Source organism: Chiloscyllium plagiosum, chromosome 41 (assembly GCF_004010195.1).
Source record: "Chiloscyllium plagiosum isolate BGI_BamShark_2017 chromosome 41, ASM401019v2, whole genome shotgun sequence".
NCBI lineage: Eukaryota > Metazoa > Chordata > Chondrichthyes > Orectolobiformes > Hemiscylliidae > Chiloscyllium > Chiloscyllium plagiosum.
The window spans coordinates 2,327,067-2,341,746 of NC_057750.1; the positions used below are offsets into that span (position 1 = coordinate 2,327,067).

Sequence of the window (14,680 nt, forward strand, 5' to 3'; positions counted from 1 at the left end):
CCAGAGGAAGTGGTGGAGGCTGGTACAATTGCAACATTTAAAAGGCATTTGGATGGGTATATGAATAGAAAGGGTTTGGAGAGATATGGGCCGGGTGCTGGCAGGTGGGACTAGATTGGGTTGGGATATCTAGTCGGCATGGACGGGCTGGACCTAGGGTCTGTTTCCGTGCTGTACATCTCTATAACAGAGCTGGCTCGAGGGACCAAATGGCCTCTTAGTTTGTAAATCTTTTTAATAAGTAAATTTGCACCAAAGCATATTCGGGCAGTGATGATTAAGGAAGGGAAAGGGAATGAGCTAGTAACAATCCTCAGCTCAGAGCTGGTTCCTTGCCAAGTGAAGGGTACAGTTAGCTTTGAAGTGTTGCCCTGGGATTGATGTCTGGGAATGTCCCTGTGAAATGGTTTCCCACTTGACCACGCTTGTTGATGAGCTCTTCATTTGAAGTATGGTGAATAATTGCACTTGACGAAGGCTGGATCTTATCGGAGTGAAATTTCAGTGACCTCAGCGAGAAGCATTTCCCTGGAAATGTTCTGGATTCAAAGTGATTGACCAAAGTCAGAGAGTTTCCTGTCCCTCTTTTCAAATCGAAGATCACAAATTAAATAGCAGAGTGGAAACATCACTGTCTGGCAGGGGGTGGGGTTTATGTAGGATTGTAAATGGGATAGTGAAATATTTTTGTTAAACCATGGTGTTAAAGGGCATGGGTCAAAGCCAGTATCATAGAATGCCTAAAGTGCAGATAGACGACATTCAGCCCATCAAGTCTGACCGACTCTCTAAAGAGCATCCTGCCCAGATCCACCCTATCCCTATAACCCTGCGTTTCCCATAGCCAATCCACCTAGCCTACACATCCCTGGGCACTGTGGGACAATTTCCCAAGGCCAAACCACCCTAACCTGCACATCTTTGGATTGTGGGAGGAAACCAGGTTTTATAGATACATACAAAATGAGGAAGGGCATAGATAAAATCGCACCAGGGAGGGTGTTTCCATTGGTGGGTGAAACTGGAACCAGGGGGCATTGCCTCAAAATAAGGGGGACTGAGCTGGGGAGGAACCTCTTCACCCAGAGGGTTGTGAACCTGTGGAATTCCCCGCCCAGGGAAGCAGCTGAGGTTTCCTCACTGAACGTTTTTAAGGCCAAGAGAGATTTTTGAACAGTAAAGGAATGAAGGGTTATGGTGAGGGGGTGGGTAACTGGAGCTGGGTCCATGATAAAGATCAGCCATGATTTTATTGAATGGGGGGAGTGGGCTCAAGGGGCCAGACAGCTCCTGGTTCCTATGGTCGTATCTCGGTTTAACTGCTCCCAGAGTGAATGTACTGAGAGACTGTGTAACTGACTCATGGTGAACATAATGACAAGCTGCACTGACACGGGCTGGCACTCAGCCACATAAGGAGGCTCCAAACAGGTCACAAAGAAGTCTTGGTCAAAATGTTTTCGCGAGTTTGTTAAAGGAAAAGAGGGAAAAAACAACATTCACTTGCTGGTGACAGTAAAACAAGATCAGATCAGCCCATGGCAATCACTCGGTTTATGATTTACTCACAATATTCAGCTGGTTTCCCATGAATTTAAAAAATATATACGTGCTTAAAAGGGATTATCATGTTAAAATTAGAAGCAGGTTGTGATTGTGACACGCAATGCTAAAGAAGGCCAATCAGGGCAGGACTTATACACTTAACGGGAAGATCCTGTGGAGTGTTGCTGAACAAAGAGACCTTGGAGTGCAGGGTCATAGCTCCTTGACAGTGGAGTCCCAGGTAGATAGGATAGTGAAGAAGGTGTTTGGTATGCTTTCCTTTATTGGTCAGAGTATTGAGTACGGAGTTGGGAGGTCATGTTGCGGCTGTACAGGACATTGGTTAGGCCACTGTTGGAATATTGCGTGCAATTCTGGTCTCCTTCCTATCGGAAAGATGTTGTGAAACTTGAAAGGGTTCAGAAAAGATTTACAAGGATGTTGCCACAGTTGGAGGATCTGAGCTACAGGGAGAGGCTGAACAGGCTGGGGCTGTTTACCCTGGAGTGTCAGAGGCTGAGTGGTGACCTTACAGAGACTTACAAAATTATGAGGGGCATGGATAGGATAAATAGACAAAGTCTTTTCTGTGGGGTGAGAAGGTCCAGAACTAGAGGGTTTACAGTGAGAGGCGAAAGATTGAAAAAGGATCTGAGGGGCAACTTTTTCACACTGACGGTGGTGTGCGTATAGAATGAGCTGCCAGAGGAAGTGATGGAAGCTGGTACAATTACAGCATTTAAAGGTATCTGGAAGGGTATATGGATAGGAAGGGTTTGGAGAGATATGGGCCAGGTGTTGGCAAATGGGACTAGATTAGATTAGGATATCTGGTCGGCATGGACCGAATGGTCTGTTTCCATGCTGTACATCTCTATGACTCTAAACGACGTGTGAGAGTTGCTGGGATTGGATTGAGGGAGGACAGCGGTTATTATCCTTTCCACGGATCATGATACGGTTAAACAATTCTGCTGTTTCCTGGTCTCAAAAGATATCTCTTTTGTTGAAGCTAGTTGACATTAAGTTCCCTGAAATTGAACGGAGTCAGTTGTTGACAAAATCGCTCCGGTACAGAAGGATGTTACCCGTGGTCACTCTCCAAATCCAGGAGAGGATTCCAGAGCTCAGGGGCTGGCTAGCAGAGGAAGAGTAATGGAAATCAGGAAATGTTCAGGAGGCCAGAATTGGAGGGATATTGCCTTATTAGGACAAGGGCAGCAGAAACATTGGGAACACCACCCCCTGCAAGTTCCCCTCCGAGCCCCTCACCATCCTGACTGGGAAATATATCGCCCTTCCTTCAGTGTCACTGGGTCAGAATCCTGGAATTCCCTCCCTCAGGGCATTGTGGGTCAACCCACAGCACATGGACTGCAGCAGTTCAAGAAGGCAGCTCACCCCAACCTTCTCAAGGGGGCAACTAGGGACGGGCAATAAATACTGGGCCCAGCTAGTGACACCCACATCCCATAAGTGAATTAAAAAAAACTTGGAGTCTTTCCTGCGGATTTTGAATAAGAATAGACTTCTCGGCTTTTAGTCCTGATGGTTTCATCATCATGAGATCAAAACAACGTCACTCCACACAACCTTGTCTGTAAATGTTGGGTGTTAACTTCCTCCTGGCTTAGTGCAGGGGCCCCTGGCCTAGTGTGACCAGCCAGGGGTCCTACAGCCATTTACTCATTCCTTTCCTGATGGGAAATCATTTTGTGAGAGGGTCTAGAATTAGGAGGCCCAGCCTAAAATTAAAGGCTCTCCGACTAAAGGCGGAGTTGAGTAGGAATATTTTTCCTTAGGGCCACGGGTCTGTGGAAACTCTGTTCACAGGCTGAACAACGACTATAGGAACAGGTAGAGGCCATTCAGTCCCTCGAGCCCGCTGCACGATTCAATAGGGTCCCGGCTGATCCAAGATTCCCCACGTCCACTTTCTTGTATTTCCATGTAACCCTCGATTCCCCGACTGATCAAGGATCTCTCGATCTCAGCCTTAGATATACACACGGGCTCTGCCCCCACAGCTCTCTGGAGCCAGGAGTTCCAAAGACTCTCACCCCTCAGCAAGGAGAAATTCCTCCCCATCTCAGTCTGAAATTGGAGCCCCTTTATTCTGAGACTGTGCCCTCTGGCCCTAGTCCCTCCCGTGAGGGGGACCACCCTCTCAGTATTGACCCTGTCAGGCCCCTTACAGAATCCAAGATGTTTCAATGAGGTCACCTCTCATTCTTTTCAACTCCATGGAGATGAGTCTCATTCTGAATATTTGTAAAGCTGAGATAAGGTTTTGTGTCCTGACTCTTAACTGACACAGCACGGTGGCTCAGTGGTTAGCACTGCTGCCTCACAGTGCCAGGGACCCAGGTTCAATTCCAGCCTCAGGCGACTGTCCGTGTGGAATTTGCACATCCTCCCCGCGTCTGCGTGGGTTTCCTCCGGGTGCTCTGGTTTCCTCCCACAGTCCAAAGATGTGCAGCTTAGGGTGGATTGGAAAATCACCCATAGTGTCCAGGGATGTGCAGACTAGGTGGGTTAGCCATCGGGAATGTCGGGTTGCAGGGTAGTGTGGATCTGGGTGGGATGCTTCTCGGAGGGTTGGTGCGGACTCAATGGGTCGAATGGCCTCTTTCTGCGCTGTAGGGGTTGTATAAAGAGTATATTGGGGTGGTGGGGGGCTAGACGGGAATGTGGAGTTGAGGCTGCGATCAGGACGGATGGGCTGAGTAGCCTTCTCCTCTTCATTCAGTGGACGTTACAGGAGGAAGGGAAATGGTCAAAGAATCTTCATTATTCTCCTGGAGAGCTCTGGTTTGACCCACAACGTTAAAAACATCCCAGAGCTCCTGACAACCAAGGGGTTACTTTCCCGTCACCATGGGAAACAACCAGTTTGTGCACAGCAAGCTCCCACAAATTTATTTTTTTAAAAATGCCGAGACAATCCGATGTTGGCTGAGTCCAGATGTTGACCAGAAGAGTACAGCACGGAAACAGACCCTTCAGTCCAATTCGTCCATGCCGACCAGTTATCCCAACCCAATCTAGTGCCATCTGCCAGCACCCCTCTGCGTTGGCTGAATGTCCAAACTGAGGGAATAGGTTGCCAGGGAGTGCAGCACACCCTTTGCACTGCACCCGAGATCGCTCTGGCTCCTGGGATGGGTCTGGAAGCTACAGCATCGGGAGAGATGTGAATGGTGAAGATATACCAAGGGAAAACCAAAATGTGGGTCAACCGCCTGCATTGTTTTTGTTTAAAAATCTGGGTAATGAACAGGCCAGGGGATACGCAAGCAGAGAACGCGGTGTTGGTGCCAACCTCTGCCAGGCTTTACGTCTAAACGCAGCTTTGGAAAAGAACCTAAGACTGCGCCAAGAAAGTTTTGTTCAGGGCGGTCTGTTATCCCCTGGAGTGGTTCCTGTCCTTGTTGTGAGGTACATGTGTTTTGGTCCGTTTATTCCCGGTTTATTGGGAGGTGAACGTGTTGCAATGAGCTTCCTGCCTGTGCAGTTACAACCAAAAGTACAAGACAGCAGGCGAAGTATGGGAGACCGTGCGGACCACAGATGCTGGAAGTCAGGGTCAACAGAAGCGAGGCCAGCCTGAAACGTTAACTTTCCTGCTCCTCTGATGCTGTCTGAGCTGCTCTGCTCTTCCAGCCTCCCATCATTGACTCTAAACATAGCACAAGAGGGGGGGGGAGGAGTTTACTGTCCCACTAAAAGCAGGATGTTGGTGCTAATTAGAGTCATAGAGTTCTTCAGCATGGAAACAGACCAACTCATCCATGCCGACCAGGTATCCCAACCTAATCTCGTCCTTCGGTCCATCTTGTCCATGCTGACTAGACATCCTAACCCAATCTAATCCCATTTGCCAGCACCCGGCCCATATCCCTCCAAACCCTTCCTATTCATATACCCATCCAAATGCCTTTAAATGTTGCAATTATACCAGCCTCCACATCCCCTGGCAGCTCATTCCATACACGTACCACCCTCTGCGTGAAAACATTGGCCCTCATATCCCTCCAAACCCTTCCTATTCATATACCCATCCAAATGCCTTTAAATGTTGCAATTGTACCAGCCTCCACCACATCCCTGACAGCTCATTCCATACACGTACCACCCTCTGCGTGAAAACATTGGCCCTCAGGTCCCTTTTATATCTTTCTCCTCTCACCCTAAACCTATGCCCACTAGTTCTAGACTCCCCAACCCAGGGAAAAGACCTCGTCTATTTACCCCATCCATGCCCCTCATGATGAGCTTGAATCTCAGAGATTTGAGGCCATGATAAAAGCTAACATTCCCATTTAAGTCCTGACGGAATCAGAGATGCTGTCTTTCTGATGTGACATTAATCAAAGCCCCCTTCGGTGGGGAAGGGCCGGGAGGTGGGTAGATCCAAAAAATCTCAAGGCGCTATTTCAATGGAGAGAATCAAGGCTTCATCCACCCCCCCATACTGATTCCTCACCCCGACATCTCAAAATAAGGAGGGGGGCTGTTGTCGCATCGCTGTTAGTGGGAGGTTACTGCGCCACGCGTTCTCCTTTACACTTTCTTCGGGGGCACCATGAGTGTTTCATTGGCATTCTGGAATGTCCTGAGGTGCTACGTAAATGCAGTGGCATGGTGATAATGTCCCGGGGGGGCTCAGATTTAATGCTGAGCAGATCAGAGCGGGATTCCGCTGGTGGAAATTAAATTCACTTGAATCGATCAGGAACCGAAAGTCCATCTCAGTGACGGTGAGTGAGAAATTGTCAGTGACGGTGGGAAAAACCCATCTGGGTCACTAATGTCCTGACCTTGAGGGAGGGGAATCTTCCCTCCTTACCCAGTCTGGCCTACATGTGACTGCAGCGATGTGGGTGACTCTTAACTGCCCCCTGAAATAGCCAAGTGAGACCCTCAAGGGGTAAATAGGGAAGAGTAATAAACACTGACCTTGTTATGGATGAGGGTTTAGGACACCACTGTTTTCAATTGCGCCGTGTGGACACTTTTAACCAACCTCTTCAGAGATGGTACAGTCCACCCTCTGGAACAGGTGGGACTTGGACCCCCTATTCTAGAGGTAGGAACATTACCACTATACCACAAGAGCCCATGCCCATTGACTGTGAGTTGTTTTACTGTCAGGGTGAGGCAGCACAGAAATAGCAGCGTTGGATATTACCACAAGGAAATGAATAGGAATAGGCCATTCAGCCCCTCAAGCTTGCTGTGCCTTTCAATAGGATCATGACTGTTTGTTTAGAATTAATTGAATGGAATTAGCTTTACTGTCGCACGTAATCTCAAGAGTGCAGTGAAAGATTTGCCAGTTGCCACATACAGTGCCATTTTAGCTCCATCTCAGTGTAGGGTCCTTTATGCATAAAGCAGGAATACCAGGAAAACAATGTTTAGAAAGTGAAACATTACAGTCCCTCCTCCTAACTGGTAGGAACGCAAAGACATAGTTAACGGTTCGACCCCTCAATCCGTAAGCGTCTGGTCACGCTGAGCTCACAAAGACTCGACCTTCCCCACCCCACTGTGGGATCGACCTCACCCCCCACCAGCCACCCCGCAGTGCCTACTCCCCTGCTCCCACACTCCTCACATCCACTTTCCCTGTAACCCTCAATTCCCCGACTGATCAAGATTCTCTCGATCTCAGCCTTAAATATGCGCACGGACTCTACCCCCACGGCTCTCTGGGGCAAGGAGTTCCAAAGACTCTTGACCCTCACAGAAGAAATTCCTCCTCAATCTTGGTCTTCAGTTGGTGCCCTTTTACTCTGAGACTGTGCCCTCTGGCCCTAGACCCTCCCATCATGGGAACATCCTTTCAGCACTCAACATTATGTCAGCCACCTAGAATCGTACACATGTTCCCAAAACTGATGTCAAAACTAATGTTCTTTGTGTTCCTTTGTGTTTAGGAATTCATCACGGAGCTATTAAGGAAGTTACAGGGACTTCATAAAGTGGAGGTGCAGAAAGTTGGACTGGAGTCCCCCCAACAACACTAAGAGGCTGTTGATAGACATTACTGGGCTGTGAAGGGGAATTTCTTTTAAAGAATTCTTTTGGCACTGTTGTAGAAACTAAATGGCATGTATTTTGCTTGCCTCTTGCTAATGCAGAATAAGCTTTCAAAGGCAATTATTTTGCCGGATATATAAAATGTTTTGTTTTTGGTTGTTTTTTTTTGTTAATGCAATTAAAGAGATTGACACAGGCTCTGGGTTTCTCTGGTTTGAATACACAATCCCTCTGCTTGTGTTACTTTCAGCAGCTTTCCAATGGATTAGTTAATGAAGGCACGCACACACAGACAGACAGACACAGACAGAGACAGACACAGAGACACAGACACACGCGCACACACACACACACACACACACACAGATAAAGGTAGGGCAAGAAATGCTGGGAGAATGCTCCAGATGGTATCTGTGGAAAGAGAAAAGCAGCGTTTCAGGTCAGTCACCTTCCTGTAACCCAAGCGTAGAGGAACATAAGTTTCTTTCTCTCTCTCTGCCATCTCTTTTGGCAGTTTCCGGCACTGTGTACTTTCATTGTGGATTTCCAGCATGTGCACCAGTTCACTGCAGTTCAGAAGGAAAGACCTTTCCTCTAGACCAGCCACCACACACATTGCTGCTCTTTGGAGACAGTCGATACACAAGGTCAGGTAATGTTTCTGATCTCCTGCTGTACCTGAGATGTGTTGCTGAACACTGCATAATTTTCGAGGGACAGAGAGCAGAAAGAAGGTGGGGTCAAAGGACTCAGGCAAAGGAGACCCTGGCCATTTGGCCCATCGAGTGTACTCTGCTGTTCCATAAGGACGTAGCTGGTGTGGTTGCAGTGCAAATTCAGAACTGATCTGTAATCAATGGCTTTGTTCTTGGAAGAGTTTTCCAGAGTCTGTATATGGAAATATTCCCTAATTTCACTTATCAAAGATCTGTACCCACTCATTCCCAAACCACCCAGTCAGTCCTCCCAATCTCCCCAAGTGGCTGATATCTTAATAACTTCCCAAATAAATCATTCCTTAGCCTAAATTCCACAGAATGGCCAACCCTCATGACTGTAATCTCACCTCGTCACGTGTAATCTCCCTGCGGAGCCCTTGGCTCACATCCGGAGAAAATTCCTGAGTGTGGAACTTCCCAACACAAGGACTGGAGGTTGAGAAGACTGACCCCTTGCTGCAGCTGGGCAGATTGCAGCTCACTCAGGAGAGTCCAACTGCCCATTGAAACAGGAGTGCAGCCTCACAGCCTCCTCTTCTGGGTCCAAACAGCAGCACAGAATTATTACAGCACAGGAGGAGCCCATTTGGCCCATCGTGTCTGCGCTGGCTTGCTATATGCACTTGTGCCAATCTCCTGTATCTCCCCCATTCCTTTCTGTTTTACTCCGAGTAACCTGCTGATGCCCCTTTTGAATGACTCAACTGAACCTGCCTCCACCATATTTTAAGACCGTGCAGTCTACACCCTAACTACTCACTGAGTGAAAATGTTTCTCCACCCTCACTTCTCTTGCAGATCACTTTAAATCTATACCCTTCCTGTTCTTGTCGCTTTTGTCAGGCAGGAACGCCTCCCTATCTACTCTATCCAGGTCCACTCAATTTTGGAAACTTCTTTGAGATCTCCTTCTGTCGCAGTCCCAACGCAGAGGTTTGCAGGATTTGATGTTTTTTTTGGGTTGTGAAGCAGCATCCAGTTTTAAGCAGCCCCAAGTTCGATGTATCTGCTGCAGTGAGAGTGACGGTGTTCAGACCTCACTCAAACCACCGTTTCCTCCTTTGGGTTCTCTGTTTTTATTTTGAAGTTGTCGGTTTTCCACGGAGTCTGCCATGTATTCTGTAATTTAACCCAGTAGCTTTCATGATTATAGGGATCCCAAAGAGTTTGAGGACTTTGTGTATGATTGGTACAATGGACCTGAGCACATTAGGATGATGTGGTACTCTGTAAAGTTATTGCTAACTCAGGAACCACTCAGTTTCTACACAAGTTCCCACTGACAAGATGGCAGTAATGACTAGATCCTCTGGTTTAATGATGGTGACTGAGGGAAAACTATTGGCCAGGCAGGACTCTCCAGCTCTTCAAAACAATGTCTGGGCCTGTCCTTCTGTCCATTGAAGGAGCCTTAGTTTAAACATCACATTTAAAGGCTCAACTCCTTTGACAGTGTGGCACTCCCTCATTGCTGTGGGATCTTTAATTATTCACAGGATGAGGATGTCACTGGCTGGGCCAGAATTTATTGTCCATCCCTAACTGCACAGAGGGTGGTTAAGAGTCAACCTCATTGCTGTGGGTCTGGAGTCACGCGTAGGCCAGACCAGGTAAGGATTCCTTTCCTAACAGACGTCAGTGAACCAGATTCCCCACCGCACCCCCCCCCCAAACAATTCAGCAACGGATTCAGGCCTTCATTAGGCCCTTAACTCCAGGTTTTTTTTAAATTGAGTTCATCTACTATGGTAGGATTTGAACCCAGTTCCCCCCCAACGTCACATTGGGTCTCTGAATTAACAGTCCCTTAATAATGCCACTAGGCCATCACCTCCACCACAGTGTCTGTTCAAGGCTCTGGGATGGGTGGCTCAGTGGTTAGCACTGCTGCCTCACAGTGCCAGGGACCTGGGTTCGATCCCACCCTTGGGGACCGTCTAGGTGGAATTTACATGTTCTCCCCGTGTCTGCGTAGGTTTCCTCCCACAGTCCAAAGATGGAGAGAGTTAAAAGACGAGGTTTTTTTCCCCAGAGGTGGGGGAGTCCAGAACTAGAGCGCATAGGTTCAGAGTGAGAGGGGAAACATTGAAAAGGGACCTCAGAAGCAACGTTTTCTCCCAGAGGGTGGGGGAGTCCAGAACTAGAGGGCATAGGTTTAGGATGAGAGGGGGCAAGAGACCTAAGAGGCAACTTTTTCACACAGAGGGTGGTACGTGTATGGAATGAGCTGCCAGAGGAAGAGGTGGAGGCTGGTACAATTACAACATTTAAAAGGCATCTGGATGAGTATATGAATAGGAAGGGTTTAGAGGGATATGGGCCAAGTGCTGGCAATGGGACGAGGTTAGATTAGGATATCTGGTCGGCATAGACGAGTTGGACTGAAGGGTCTGTTTCTGTGCTGTACAGCTCTTTGACTCTATGGCTCTATGTGCAGGTTAGGGTGGATTGGCCATTCTAAATTGCCCATAATGTCCAACGATGTGCAGGTTAGGTGGGTTAGCCGTGGGAAATGCAGGGTTACAGGGATAGGGTCCGTCACAAAACAAGTTCCTTTTTTCTTGGCTCAAGGAGACTCTGTCCTTGATTTGTTTCAGAGGGACAGTAAACCAGGCCGGGCTCCAATCAGCCTGGTTTGGTACAGAGATGACAAAGAATTTTGATAGGCCTTTTGTTTATATGTAAACGGATGAGACTTCAGGCCAAAGTGGCCATGCATTAGAAGTGACCTGTATAATGAAAGGGGAGCGGTCAGCCCTCTGGCTGAGCTGGGCTGAGCAGTTTTACTTCAGTCTTGAACTGGTGAGGAGTTCAACAGTGAGGAAACTCTCTCTCTCTTTCTCTTTCTACCTTCAACTTCACCCTGTAAGCATGTGTTCATTTATACTGGGTTTTTAAAGGGAGTTTGCTTATTGGGACTGTTGTGTATTCGGAACAGCATAATTAAGTCTAGTTTCGATAGACTGAGTTCTGTAGGGGTTCTTTGTGTTTCATTGTGTAATTTTGTGAATACATGTTTTGTCTGTTTTAAACCTGGTAGTCAACCTTACTAACTTACTCCGGGTAATTTTCACGCATAGACGAGTTGGACTGAAGGGTCTGTTTCTGTGCTGTACAGCTCTTTGACTCTATGGCTCTATGTGCAGGTTAGGGTGGATTGGCCATTCTAAATTGCCCATAATGTCCAACGATGTGCAGGTTAGGTGGGTTAGCCGTGGGAAATGCAGGGTTACAGGGATAGGGTCCGTCACAAAACAAGTTCCTTTTTTCTTGGCTCAAGGAGACTCTGTCCTTGATTTGTTTCAGAGGGACAGTAAACCAGGCCGGGCTCCAATCAGCCTGGTTTGGTACAGAGATGACAAAGAATTTTGATAGGCCTTTTGTTTATATGTAAACGGATGAGACTTCAGGCCAAAGTGGTCATGCTTTAGAAGTGACCTGTATAATGAAAGGGGAGCGGTCAGCTCTCTGGCTGAGCTGGGCTGAGCAGTTTTACTTCAGTCTTGAACTGGTGAGGAGTTCAACAGTGAGAAAACTCTCTCTCTCTTTCTCTTTCTACCTTCAACTTCAACCTGTAAGCATGGGTTCCATTTATACTGGTTTTTAAAGGGAGTTTGGTTATTGGGACTGTTGTGTATATTCGGAACAGCATAATTAAGTCAAGTTTCGATAGACTGAGTTCTGTAGGGGTTCTTTGTGTTTCATTGTGTAATTTTGTGAATACATGTTTCGTCTGTTTTAAACTTGGTAGTCAACCTTACTAACTTACTCCGGGTAATTTTCCCTGTACACTTACCGAAACAAATTGCAAAGTTGTGGTCTGGGCTGCCTGCTTAAGAACATTTTGAGTGGTCTGGCCTAGTCCATAATAGATTGGGGACTCCTTGTGGGATTTCAAACAGCGAGTGGTAGGTGTTAATGTCTTTATTTCGGGTGTTGGTTTGGTTGGGTAGACAAAGTTCGGGATAAGAATGGCCCTTTCCGTCGCTAAACCTTTTCTGGATGTGGATGTGGTGATTTTGGAAGTTTTGCAAAAGGTGAATGATGCCAAGCTGGAAGAATTAGCAGAGAAGCTGGAATTGGAACTGCCCGCTTCTGTGAGGAAGGGAGGGATAATTACAGCAGTAGCTCAGTATTTAAACCTGCTGGAGAAACCATCAGAATCTACAGAGATGGCAAGGATTCAATTGCAAATAAAGCAGCTTGAGTTAGAGGCGAGAGATAAGGAGAGGGCAGCAGGAATGGAACAGTTTGAGTTACGATTAAAAGCGGAAGAGAAAAAGAGAGAGCAGCACAACAGAGAGAAAAGAGAGAGCTTTTGAACTTTAAAAACTGACACTTAAAAAGGAAAGTCAGCTGAAAAGGTGCGAGATAAAGGCTGAGGGTAGGCTTAGTGTGGAAGAGAGGAGGGTGAGCAAGCCCCTGGTCATCAGAACCTAGCGCAAAACTGTTAAAATACGTTCAAACATTGCCTAGAGTTGATGAGAAGGATGTGGAAGCCTTTTTCATCTCATTTTAAAAGGGGGCTAAACAAATGTAGTGGCCAATGGTAATGTGGGTTTTGTTGATCCAAACTAAACTTGTAGGTAGGGCTCGTCAAGTATTCACATCCCTATCAGAGGAGGTATCCGGGGAGTATGAGGAAGTGAAAAAGCCATTTTAAATGCATATGAGCTTATGCCAGAAACCTATTGACAATGTTTCAGAATTCTAAGGAGGGACCCTGGTCAAACCTATATTGAGTTTGAAAGGATCAAACAGAGTAATTTCGATAGATGGATAAGTGCTTTAAAAATTGAGCAAGTCTATGATGCCCTGAGGGAGGTGATTATTTTGGAAGAATTCAAAAATTCACCACCTGAAGTAATGCAAACTCATGTGGAAGAGCAGAGAGTTAAAACAGCGAGGTTAGTAGCTGAAGGGGCTGATGATTATGAGCTGGTCCATAAAACTCGGTTTGGCTTCCAGAATCAATGTCAGTCCCTGAGGGATAGAAACTGGGGCAGAGAGAAATCCTCACGGGGAAAGGGAAAGGTAGATCTCAGTGAAGATCGCAAGGATAACTCCCCACAGGGTAAAAAAGAAACCCTTGAGGGGGACAAAGAAGTTAAAAAGCTCCAGTGTTTTCATTGTAATAAAGTGGGCCACACAAAATCACAGCGTTGGTGGGCTAGGAGAAAGCCAGGTGTAGGAAAACCAGACAGGCCTGGGATTTTTGTTGGACTAGTAACAAAACGCACAAGGGAAGTTAGACAACTACCTCAGAGTGTACAAGATGATCAGAGATTGGTTATGGGCATTTAAACAGGCATTGGATAGGCATATGGAGGATAGTGGGATAGTGTAGGTTAGGTGGGCTTGGATCGGCGCAACATCGAGGGCCAAAGGGCCTGTACTGCGCTTTTTTTTTCTATGTTCTATGTTCTAAGGAGCAAGTGCCAGATCTGCTTAAAAAATGCACATGCAAGGGTAAAGTTTATTCACAGAAGCCAGGAGCAGTAGGTAAGGAGGTTACAATATTAAGGGACACAGGATCCTCTCAGTCTGTAATGCTGAAGGATGAGGAGATATGTACTCCTGAGGGAATATTGCCAGAAAGATACCGGTATCAGGAATTCATGGTGAGACAAAAAGTACTCAGTTATGTAACGTGAGGCTAGAGAGTCCAGAGAAGAGTGAAGAATCTGTGGTGGGAGTATTGGACAAACTCGCAACTCCAGGAATACAGTTTGTCATTGCAAATGATTTATCTGATTCACCAGTAGGTGTGCTGCCTACTCTAGTTGAAAAGCCATTGGAAATGCAGGAAACTGAAGGATATTTATCCAGGAATTTTCCTTGATTATGTAATCACAAGATCACAGAGGCACAAGCTGAAGCAGGAGAGATCAAAAGGCACAGATAAGGAAGCTAACATAGTGTTATCTGAGACTTTTCTCGATCAGACAAGTGGAACAGAGAAGGAGGAAATAGGTAAACATGCCAGTATCTTTAGCTCTGCTAAGCTGATTGAATTACACCAGGAAGATGAGGAGTTAAAACAGTTATATCAAAAGGCATTAACAGAGAAGGAAAGTGAATGCATTCCTGTGTTTTGTTACTTAACAAATGATGTCTTAATGAGGAAATGGAGATGAGAAATGGGCAGATGAGAAATGGGCAGAGATTCATCAAATTGTTTTGCCAGTAGGGTATAGAAAGGAGGTGCTGCGAGTGGCACATGAACTACCACTTGGAGGTCATTTAGGGGTGAGGAAAACGCAGGCTAAAATACAAAGACATTTTCACTGGCCTGGACTACACAAGGATGGAGTTGAATTTTGCCAGACGCATCATACATGTCAGCTAATTGGAAAACCCCAGGCAGTAAT

At 46.6% G+C, this 14,680-nt stretch overlaps 1 long non-coding RNA gene across 1 annotated transcript in view; it reads left to right on the forward strand.

Moving 5' to 3' along the window:
• LOC122542739 overlaps nucleotides 1–7,786 on the forward strand; it is an 11,112-nt gene extending 3,326 nt beyond the window's left edge. Inside the window, exon 3 of the long non-coding RNA XR_006309859.1 lies at nucleotides 7,488–7,786. This is a non-coding gene — a long non-coding RNA (uncharacterized LOC122542739). The remainder of the gene's footprint in view (nucleotides 1–7,487) is intronic.
• The last annotated feature ends 6,894 nt before the right edge of the window (nucleotides 7,787–14,680 follow it).